Source organism: Prionailurus bengalensis, chromosome X (genome assembly GCF_016509475.1).
Source record: "Prionailurus bengalensis isolate Pbe53 chromosome X, Fcat_Pben_1.1_paternal_pri, whole genome shotgun sequence".
Classification (NCBI taxonomy): Eukaryota; Metazoa; Chordata; class Mammalia; order Carnivora; family Felidae; genus Prionailurus; species Prionailurus bengalensis.
Genome location: NC_057361.1, coordinates 33,082,371 through 33,090,312, shown reverse-complemented (window position 1 = coordinate 33,090,312; position 7,942 = coordinate 33,082,371). Strand labels below are relative to the sequence as shown.

Here is a 7,942-nt window from a genome sequence, read left to right as displayed (position 1 = left end):
TTAGCTGAATAACCTTCATTCGCTCAGTGTCTTCATTTCTGAGTAGTAAACTTGGGATTATAGTTTTGTTTCAGGTTTTTTTCTTCTTCTTGGGTCTAATTTTTCCTCACTTTTTACTGAAGTAAAACATACATACAGAAAGGTACACAAACATATGTGCAGGGGCACATGGGTGGCTGAGTCGGTTAAGCATCTGACTTCGGCTCAGATCATGATCTCACGGTTCGTGAGTTCGAGCCCCGTGTTGGGCTCTGTGCTGACAGCTCAGAGCCTGAAGCCTGCTTCGGATTCTGTCTCCTTCTCTCTCTGCCCCTCTTCCTCTCATATTCATTCATTCATTCATTCATTCATTCATCCTCTCTCTCAAAAATAAATAAACATTAAAAAAACAAAAGTGCAAAGCTCAGTACGTATTTCACAAAATAGATACACTCGTGCAACCATTAAGCAGATGTCAAACTGGAACATTTCCAACACCCCAGAAGCCCATGTCTTATTTCACTTCCCACTCACCTGGGGATGGGTAAGGTGGGCGTGCCGGTGAGCTCAGCAGGCCTCTCCATCATTTCATGACATCTGTGTCCTCCCCATGAGCCTGGGGTGGGCAGCAGGAAGGCTCAGCATAGCTGGTGGCCTAGGATGGGTGCAATGAGTAATCATATTGCAGGTCCCCTTCCTGGGAAACAGACTCTGAGATGGCGAATTCTCACCAGAACTTTATTAGGAAGTGATTTTTCAATCAAGCTTATGTGGGGAGTGAAAGAAACAGCATTGGACAGAGGGAGGAGGTGGGCCACAATGCAGTCACAGTACAGACCTTCGCTGCCCCCGCAGAGTACTTCGAAGCTGAGATGGCTCTGCAGAGTTGCCCCAAATTGCCCCGGTGAACTGGACCTTAGTACATTAACGTAAAACATCACTGGATGTGCACTAACATAAAGAAAGCATGACCTGAAGAAAAAGAGCTTTCTCTGGTCTAGGGAGATTAACTCCTGGAGAGGGGTGGCCGCTGAGGGTGGTCAGCCCGCAGCCTGGCAGCTCTGAGGAGTAAGCGTTTTAGTCTCAAAGGCAAATGTGAGTGGCTCAGCAGAATGCCCACTACAAAGCTTTCTCCTAAAAGCATAGACTAGTTTATCATGTTTTCGAACATCACGTAAATGGAATTATACAGTTTCCTTTTTTGTGTGTCTGGCTTCATTCACTCATGGCACGTTTGTGGAATTCATCCATGTTGTAGTACGTAGCAATAGTTTTTTCGTTCTCATTGATTATGAAGATGCGACAAGTTAGTTTCTTGGAGGGGGATAGATTTCACATCTTTATTCCTTTAAAACCTCTGTATTTTTCTTTATAGAATTTTTTAAAACATTTGTAAAGTTTTGAAATAAAAAGGATATATATGCTTACACTGTACAACATGATGTTTTGACATACATATACATAGTGAAATGATTATTACAGTCAAGCTAATGAACATATCCATCTCCTCACAGTTCCTGTGTGTTTGTGCGTGTGTGTGCATGCGCCTGTGCGTGTGCGTGCACGTGTATGTGTGCGTGTGTCTGTGTGTGTGTGGTGGGAGCACCTAATATCTACTCTCTGTCAGAACATTTTCAGTATGTAAAAGAATATTTTTAACTATAGTCCCCCATGCTGTGCATTAGATTCTAGGCTTATTCATCCTACATAAGTGCAACTTTGTAACATTTGACCAATGTCTCCCCGTGTCCCCCACCTCCCCACCCCTGGCAACCACAGTTCTACTCTCTGCTTCTATGTATTTGACTTTTTGAGATTCCACACGTAAGTGACATCATGCATTATTTTTCTTTCTGTGTCTGAATTATTTCACTTAATATATGTCCCCCAGATTCATCCATGTTGATGCAAATAGCAGGATCTCCTTTTTAAAGCTGTGTGAATATATATTTTCACACTCCGTAATTTCTTTATCCACTCATATACCAATGAACATTTATTGATCTATCATGCTATTATTGATATTTGGATTGTTTCCAATTGGGGAATGTTAAGAATAACATTGTATATAACTTTTGATGAAGCTATTCATACATTTTTGTTGGGTATATACTTAGGGTTAGAATTGCTAGGTCATAGGATACAGCTTCAGGACATGTTACCAGTTCTTCAAGTGGTAGTGTCAGTTTACACCCCCACAAGTAGCATAAAACTATTTTATTTGCTCCAAATCTTTTCCAGTATTTGATATTATCAATCTGTTCTTGTTAATGTGCTAGTCTTTCTTAGGAATGCTGTTGCTGCAAGTGTCCTAAATAAATCCAACATAAGCACAAAGGAGAAGTTGGTGGAAAGGCACTGAGGTATCTCCTATAAGCCTTGGGGATCACCAAATCTAGGAATCACCACCAGAATCTTCTCTTCCTATTGCAACTTTCGTCTATGTTTCTCTATGCCTAGAAGCCTAATTTTCTGTACTAGGTTCTTCCACGTGGTGGGGAGCATGGTTTCCAATATCTTGTAGGCTCAAGCTTTCACCCCCAAAGAAAAAGCTCTCTAATTTGAACAGTCCTTTCCGTTCATTTTTAGGGTACTCAAAAATAACCACTGTATCTTCCAATCTGATTTTGAAACCAATTATTAGACATAGAACTCAGATGACTAAAGCATAAACTTTACATTTGTAGCTAACTACATTTCTAATACTTTACAGTATCCCAAATTAGACAAATTTATGGTGGCAGCAACTATGTTTATCAAACCCCATTTCCTTTTTCTTTTGGCCACATAACTGGTCTTTATGGCCTAGCTTCCCATATAATAATGTTGAGCCTTGTTCTGAGTTTTGGCTAATGGAATATGGGGGGAAATGGCATGTGCCATCATCAGGTGTAGTTTAATAACAAGCTCTCCGCACAATCCTTTGGCTTAATCGAGAAGAGGAAAAGATCTGAGATTGTGACATATACACAGTATGGAAGGAGCCTGCGTCTTTGAATGACATGTGGACAGTATTTCCCCATCACCTTGACCACCAAACTGCACTGGACTTTGATAAGAACAAAAAATGTGCTTGACAAGCCAGAGAGATTTGGATTGTTTTTTACATTTTTGTATTCTCACTAATGCTCACAGTTCTGTGAGGTGGGAATTGTTTCTTTATGATTTTCCAGCATGAGGAAACTGAAACCTAGATTATAAATTACTTGCCCAAGATGACATGGAAGCTGGATTAGAACCAGATCTGAGTTTCAACTGTACCCTTAGTGACCTGAGCCACCCCTTTCATAAATGGGGTATAAACAGGGCACTGGGCCATAGACTTCCGTGAGGCCTCTCCCAGCGTAAGTAATGTGAGAACAGACAGGTACAGACACAGGCAGGGAAAAGCTGCTGTGATTCCATAGAGTAGCGCAGGAACACCACACGCCCCCTGCCCCAGCTTTCTTGGGACTGTCCTAACCTTCAGCAAGGCAGGTCTCTCCTGTTCAGCCACATAGAATAGTCTCTCTTTGCTCAGTTTCTACTAGAAAATGAGTGTAAGTTTTTAAAACTCATGAAGGGCTCTAGTTTGAGAATGAAGGATACTTTTCCTCAGAGGGGGCTGCCAAGCCTTTGGCCATGGGTGGGATGAGGGAAGTTTAGGTTATGTGAGCTCTTCTCTCATGTGCTGGCTAGAATATCACCCTTTTGTGTTACTCTTGATTTCAGTACTCTGTTCATGTTTGATAGGTGGCCATTTCTGTGTGTGGAGTGGCTTTCCACCCTTCATTTGGGAAGATTGATATTTTATAGTCAGGGTAGAGAAGAGATTTGGATTGCCTTTCCTTGTAGAACTAAAACTAGTTTTCTACAAAGTTGTTTAGCCCCCTGTTCCCAACCTGTTGTTCCTTGGTCAGTTGAGCTAATAACCATTGCTATTTGTGAATCTTTGTGAATGCTTCTTTTCTTTTCTTTTCTTTTCTTTTCTTTTCTTTTCTTTTCTTTTCTTTTCTTTTTTTTTTTTGAGAGAGAGCACACGCGAGCGAGTGGGGGAGGGGCAGAGAGAAAGGGAGAGAGAAAATACCAAGCAGTCTCCATGCCCAACATGGAGCCCGATGTGGGGCTCAATCCCATGAAACATGAGATCATGACCTGAGCCAAAATCAAGAGTCAGATGCTTAACTGACAGAGCCACCCACACGCCCCTGTATATGCTTATTTTCAACAAGAATGTAGTTTTGTGAGGTCTCGACAATATTTTCTTCCCTCTTCCCCCTGTAAACTGTTTAGTGTGCGTAATAGGTCTCAAATAATTGCCTAGTGCATATACCTACCACTTGGATTACCTAAACCCACACTTGAAATATGGCTCACAAGTGCCCACTGTCCGTTTTTAGTCTAGGAGTGAGGCATGGGGGTGAAATGGCAAAAAAATTTTATGGCCTGCTCTCAGCATTTACTAGCTCCCATTACACTCAAGCTCAATTCTTGCAGAAATGAACTCAAGGAGCAGTGGAGATCATCACTGGTCCTTAATACTCTCCTGACAGTTATTTTGTGATTGAGCACATGCAGTTCAAGTATCCCATACTGGAGTTGTACTTTCTATTCTGGAAGGACTTCAAATTATTCTTCGGTTACATTTGGCCAGAGATGGTAGCTTTCTTGTGGAGAGTTCTAGATTAGCAATGGCTCCAGTGACCTCCTACTGCTTATCAAATGATCAGTTTCACCCAAAGAGGACTGTGGAAGAAGCACTACAGGAGAATGATGAGTAGCAAAAATCTTGGTGGTAGGGGCTGCCCTGCATAAAGGTGCCACATCTTATTTTACACCCTCGAAGGCAGAGATTGGTTTCAAAAATGGCTCAAAGAATACGATTATCTTCTGAAGAAATAAGTAAGCAATATGATTTTTTCCTTTATGATTTTTTAAGAAGAAAAATATTTCTACTTTCTTATAACATGTATTTGTCAAGCTATATAGGACAGTTGTCCTAACCTTTGGGTTGTAGTCCTTGGTAGAGCTTTGTCTGAGGACATATAATGGCTCACAAGGGACTGCTATTTTAATTAATACGTAAATACACTTCTAATTAAGAAAATACAAATCTATTTTAAAATTTGTTGCTGGCAACTGCCCATATACCCAGGCGTACCCTGAGGTCATCTGAAGATAGTTCTTTATGCTCTCTGCCTTAGAGATTTCTCTGTCCCCAGGAATGAGCTCAGTTCATGTATGGCAGATCAGAAGGGCTGGGGAGTATTTAATGCCCATAGGAACTACCCTCATACAAGGAAGAACTGTAGTTGGTACATAAATACTCCAGGTTCTTTGTCATGGGAGGGATAATTCTTAGGTGCATAGTTCATAGTCTCTCTGAGACTCCTCATTAGGATTGAGTCCCAGTTGCCTATAGCAGCAATGTGCTCATGAACTCACTGTATTAGACTTTTTCCCTTCCCCGCCTTACTTCTTTATTCTCCTATTGTTTCTTGGTGTTATCTCAAAAACAAACTACTTGGAATCAAATCTTTGTTTCAAGGGTGTACTTGAGGGAACCCTAAAACAAAACATTATTCTTTACTAGGAAATTTTCCTTATTATGGGCCTTCTTATGACAACCATTACTCTTTATTCTGTGTGTGTGGGCAGGGGTAGTGGATATGAATCTTGTTTTAGTTTAAGAAGGAATCCCTAGGGGTGTCTGGGTGGCTCAGGCAGTTAAGCATCTGACTTTAGCTCAGGTCATGATCTCGCAGTTTGTGAATTGGAGCCCCGAGTCGGGCTCTGTGCTAACAGCTCGGAGCCTGGAGCCTGTTTCAGATTCTGTGTCTCCCTCTCTCTCTCTGCCCCTCCCCTGCTCATGCTCTGTCTCTCCTGGTCTCTCAAAAATAAATGTTAAAAAAAAATTTTTTTAATGGAGTCCTTAAACACAGTAAAATTAGGAGTATGGACTCAGAGAAAAGTGACTCTTTTGTCCTCATGAGTATTCTTACACCTAAAACTCTTTTGGACATGAGGTTTAGAGATGTATGGATATCTCTGCTACTAATACTAAGTAAACCTTGCTCCCTCTCTTCCTCTTCCTCATTAATTGGCTATGCATTTTTTAACAGCCCTCTAATAGACAGCCCTATAATATACATGAGTGCTAGCCAATTAAATTCTCTTTCAGAAAGAGAAATACATATAACCACCTATACCATAAATGCCATGAAGGCAAGGTCACCGTTGTTTCAACAACACCCAGAGCAGGGCATGACACACAGTAGCAGCTCAATAAATATTAGATTTTTAACAAATGAATTATTTAACAAATGGACAAACCAACTGACTAATGAATGAAATCATATGCTCTGGACTTGGTGTTGGTCGGGGCAAAGCAACATCTCTCTCAAAATGTAAACTTCCACATGTCCTGGCACCCAACAGAAATCCACACTGATTTATTTTTCTTCTTCTCCCTGTGTCCCCAGATGGCTGCATCACCCTTGACAGGTAGGTGAAGGTGGTTATAGCACGTGGGGATGTTTCTGGGGCAGAGAAAGCACTCACCTGGGGCTGCAGCCGCACGCAGAGTGAGTCTGTGCACACTGATTTTTTTTTTTCCGCATACATTTCCTTGTTTAGTTTTGATCACAGACCAAGTAGACTGTTAGCAGTGCTGGAAACACCTTCAGCGACAGCAGTTTGTATAATTGAATGGCTGGAGAACTTTACTGAGTAGGTTTTCTAAGTAAGAACGCTTCAAAGATAGACCCTAACGTGAGTGCAGGATTGAAGCTCATGAAACCTGAATGTGTATAGAGAAAATTAACTAGGCTTCTTTGTTTTTCAAATTATGGATTGAAGAGTCACCCTTGGAAGCTTAGAAAAGATAGTTTCTTTCAGATTAAAGAGAGCAATGCATACTTTACATAGTAGACAGGAAATGTGAAGGACATATTTTCCCAGGAGAGTGTGCGGCTTCAAAATATTCATGACTTGAATAAACCATTAGATGAACTCATGGGTAGAAGATTACTGAGACAAGTAAAGGAGGTTTCGGGCATGATCGGGCTTTTAAAGTCAATAAAGAGAGAAAAGTACGAAATAGGGTAAAACATCAATTTGGTGCCATTAATATCATCTGGAATACTGGTTGGATAGTGTGTAGTTTTTCATATGTTATGTTGCTATGTCCTGATGAAAGTGATTAATAATACATACCTTTTTGCAAATGTGATAAAAGGCTATGAAAAGTATGTAGAGAATGAGGTCATTGAGGACATGTATGAAAGTAGCCGTCAGTCTCTGGGCCCACATGCTGGAAATGAGTCACATTATCGGATCATATACCAAACCCTTGGTATTAACTGCCCACACTCTCTTCAGTAATCACCATCAAACTGTGTCATAGAATTTAAACTTTGGGTCTGGGGTTGTGCAGGAAAATGTCACATGATAACATGTGTTAGGGGAGAGGAAGGGAGGGAGAAAAGGGTGGTGGTAGTGATTGAGGACCCTGAACTATATTGTGTCTGAGGAGAGAATAGATGGGAGAAAAGCTGCATAGAGTCTGAAGTCATGGTTCACATTTTACCAGTTGGATCCCTTAATTATGTTCACAGATTAGAAACAAAATACACTTTCTAGACTCTTCCATGTTAGGAGACAAGTTTCAAACCATATTTCATTGTTTCCAAATTCAATGCTAACTTTTTTAGTCAATGGTGCCGTATGGAATAAAACTGTTGCTTTGTAAAACTGGGAAATGGTTTAAGTAGCCATGACCTACACGATACATTTGTTGTTTAAGGTAATAACTTGTGAAGTTACATTTTTTAATTTTTTTTAATTTTAAAATTTTTTTTTATTATTTGAGAGACAGACAGAGTCGGACAGCAAGCAGGGGAGGGGCAGAGAGAGAGGGAGACACAGAATCTGAAGCAGGCTCCAGGCTCTGAGCTGCCAGCACAGACCCCGACACAGGGTCTGA

The 7,942-nt window shown here is 40.9% G+C and overlaps 1 non-coding gene across 1 annotated transcript; it reads right to left on the bottom strand.

Moving 5' to 3' along the window:
- Positions 1-6,426: 6,426 nt before the first annotated feature.
- Positions 6,427-6,552, bottom strand: LOC122478138. The gene has a single exon (XR_006295888.1). It is a non-coding gene; the product is annotated as a small nucleolar RNA SNORA77 (small nucleolar RNA).
- Between the last annotated feature and the right edge of the window lie 1,390 nt (positions 6,553-7,942).